The following is a 4,008-nucleotide window of genomic DNA, read 5'->3' as shown; positions in this document are numbered from 1 at the left end:
AAATTCTAACAATTGAGTATCAGAAGTAACTTGAACTAATTCATTGTTATCTTCACAGTAAAATCCCTTTGTTGACACCCAATTTTGACCATCCACAATATAAACTAATCACCAAGCTTCTTCAATTTGGGATGACTTGAAATAATTGGCTTTATAAAAATTCATTATAATTTTCAAGCCATTTTAAGTAGTTTGTCATTTTTATAAATTTTAAAATAATGAATTTGATATTTTATATAATTATGTGTCTAATTAGTATATTTTATGATTATTCGAAAATGGTCTCAAAAAGATTTTAGTTTTAGTTAAATATTTGGTTAATTAGTTTAGTTATATAATAGTTTATTTTTTTTTAGTTTATATTTGAGTTGATTATTTTATTTCGTTAAGATTAAAGAGCTCATAAATTAATCATATTAATTTGTCTTATTTAAAGTGCTAGCCGAACTTATCCCCACTAATTCAATTTGGCTACATCTTTAATCTCCGATTGGCTAATTTAAATCATATGGCCAAAGCTTGATTTGATTCCCACAATTTAATTTGTTTTCACCCTTAACCCATTTTAAGGGACCAAATTTGGGCCTCTTTTATCTTTAGCGGACCATCCCTTCAACCCCTTAAGCCCAACTCCCTCTTATTTTCATCCTAACTCCAATCAATTCCCAATACTCGGCCCACCAATTCCCAACAATACAATATTCACCCCACTAATAATCCCATACCCATCCCAAATAACCCAATAAAATAATACATACAACAGCATCACCAAACCGACCCATCCCCTTTACCTTCCATTTCCACGTTATCAAACACGCAGCCACGCAGAAAGCAGGACAGCAATACACAACAGCTCCCAAACGTTCCCAAATGGAGTGAAAAATACGGAACAGTGCACGAAAAGCATTCACAGCGTCAATGGCGCGTGATCTTCTTCCTCTGTCCCGTGCTGCTCTTGTACAGAGCTTTCGGTAGAAGCAGACCTGCAATTTCACGTTGCTGCCCCAACCGGATTTCATGGGATTTGGTTGAAATATTGCACAAACCAGCCTTTTTCTTGGTCCTTGAGAAGTTTTGAATTTAGGAATGGAAAGGGGAATTACGATTTTGCCATATTCCTATCCGTTCTTCATCCAAATCCGAACCCGAATTTTCCCTATAAATACATCTTTTCTTGTCATTTTTTGGGAGAGCTTAGTTCTTAAACAATAGTCGTCTTACACAAAAAGAAAATTCAAACGATTCCCTAGATCCTAGGTTTCGAGAAAACTTTTGTTCGTAGCTGGTTCTAAATTTATTGGTTTGCTGTTAGTATCAAAATTTCGCGGTGGAAGAGTCTCTGTTCGCAGCTCGTCTTGTCTCAGTTCACTGCCCGAAAAGAGGTAAATTCTTTCTTAGCTTTGGTTAACTCGTGGTTTTTCTATGTGTTCTGTTTATGTGTTATTAAGTTTTTGTTATGTTAAGTCTCTATAGGTTAGAATATGGTTGACGAGTATTATCTAGCAATTTTCCTTTATTTCTTATGTTAGTATTTTACTGTTATAGTCATAAATCAGCTTAGCTTATTTGATTATAGTCTTGTTACTCATCTGAATCATCCATAAATGTTCATCTCGAGTTTAGTCATCATATTTGTTCAATAATAGGCGTCGAAATTCATGTTAATGCTTCTGAGAAAATGTAAATGTATTAATCCATGTTCTCTGTTAAGAGCTACTGCTCTCAGAGCCTTTTCTTTTTCAGTGTTTTTCTTTATCGATGGTTCTTTGCTCTCGCTTCTTCGTAGTCAAATGTTTGTCGGAGTTCTAATTCGCTAATAACTTTTTTTTTATACGGTTTCGAGTCCATTTCAGCATCTACTGTTTTGAAATAAGCTCTAAATCTATGAATTTTCTTAGTGTTAATCTTGTTTTGGATTGCCGCATATGCCCTCGTAACTTGTTACTTTCTTAAGTTCGTGGGCTGTTCAAAGTTCTTTTTTTTCGGATCTGTTTGAGCTTCATCCCCTTGTTATGCTCGTTTAGTTTAAGTTGTTCTCATCTAGGTTGGATCACTGTGTCTTTGCATAAGCATAAAGGAATTTGTTTAGTTTGAACTTAAGGAGTTGCGTAGATTCTTATCATCTTTAGCTCCTAGTTTCATTTGTCATTGTTGTATTGTTGTCCCTAACATTTGTTTCGCCATAATGGAGTATTGTTTTGATCCTAAAAAAGGGAAATAGTTATTGGTTTGCCTCTTCATTGATATTTTTTAAAAGGCGGTTTCCAACCAGCTTGCAACTTCTTATGCCTTCGTTTACTTCATGTTTCATTCGTTTGTTTTCTTGATTAAATGTAAACTATACTGTTAGTTCTCCACTGTCCTGCTTGTTGTTAAAGAATTAGAAATGGTTTCATATTGGTTTGGCTCCAATCCATAAACATATAAGCTGCCCAGGTCAATTTCGCCACTGTTTTGGGTGTTAATGTTATCATAAATAGGTCGCATATGTGTCTATCTTGATTCAGTGATCAGGTCTTTGATATTGTTGACGTGTAGTTGTCCAGATGACTTGCGTATGCATTAAATCTATGTGAAAATGATTGAATATCCTTATATTTCATTACAATATGATTATGTTCTCTTGTTAAGTTGTTCATCCAGATTGGTAGTTTATTCAAATTTGTAATCACTTGAGTTATCTTCTGTAGCATTAAGTCATTTTTTATATATATTTTTTTACAACTATTTCAACTTTAAGCTTCTTTTGGCATTAATCTAATCAGCTTTGAGTTAAAAAAATGATGTATAATTTGGATGTGAAAGCATATTGATGATATCTTTTTGTATCTAGTGGTTACATGTATGAGCATTCCGTTGAACTATTCGTAAAAGTTGTTGTTTGAATTCCGCATATGCTAGCATGAGAATTAGATTTCTTTGTTTCTTATTTTTTTTTATAGCTTGTTCTTAGTTAATTTTAGTTCAGACGAGTTGATCCGAATAAGAGTTGCTTTCTTTATATGTATTCAATTGTTTAAATATGTTGGTGTTGGTGGCTGAAATTTTTTTGTTAGTAATATTTTGCCTCCAAATCAATTCTCGTTTTTAGTCCAGGATATGTGCATGATCGTGATATTAGCACTTGCTACAAATGTTGTTGAATTCAAGGTGCTGTATATATGCTACCTAATAGATATGCAACCTTGATTATTTTTTTTCCAGCTCTTTGTTTATATTAGAGTTATATGTCTAATTGGAAATTTTTTGCCTTGCCTCGGTTCATATGAGTCATGTTTATTTTGTTACAATATGGTGATAGGCTTGAATAGATGTTAATTCATTTGTCCTCATATACGTTAAAAGTTCCTTTCCTTTATTTGGTGGAGTCTTAAATATTTTGTATGCATGGGTCTCCATACACATGTCCAGCATCTGTGTTTGTTTCTACCTTGACAAATGCTTGACTCGTTACTTGTAGACGTTTAAATTTAATATATTAATTCATTTTGTTGTAGCTCATTAGATGCTTTTGATAATGTGTCTCTTATCATTAGCTATGAACAATTTTGATTTGTTTAAATTATCATTCTAATCCTTATTGTTCATTTCCTTGCATGAATCTCTTTGTACCGAGTCTGATTTGGGACTCCCCTTTCCTCCTCGCATCGTCTTGTTGGATCAAATCCAACAGTTTTCCTCGAGTCAGCCCCCCTCCCCATTTCAAATCGTGGAGTAACGAAACAGGTTGAAGGCAGCAAATAGGGCAAGAAATTGAAACTTAAGTGCCCGAAAAGTCCAGAACAGGCTGAATGTTCCTATATACGGCAGTATATACTAGTATACACAGTGAAATATTGATATACCGGTCAAAAAATGTGAAAATACAGAGCTGAGGCGAAATACAGGTGTTTGGAAGCAAGAAATACATAAAAAAGGCTGATATACATGCCGATATACACTGATATACATGAGCTGTATACCAAAAACGGGTTTTGTTTAAACCCCAAAAAAGTAGCGAATTTGGCC

This window comes from Solanum tuberosum, unplaced genomic scaffold (assembly GCF_000226075.1).
Source record: "Solanum tuberosum cultivar DM 1-3 516 R44 unplaced genomic scaffold, SolTub_3.0 scf00071, whole genome shotgun sequence".
NCBI classification, from domain to species: domain Eukaryota; kingdom Viridiplantae; phylum Streptophyta; class Magnoliopsida; order Solanales; family Solanaceae; genus Solanum; species Solanum tuberosum.
Note: the sequence above shows the minus strand (reverse complement) of the source record.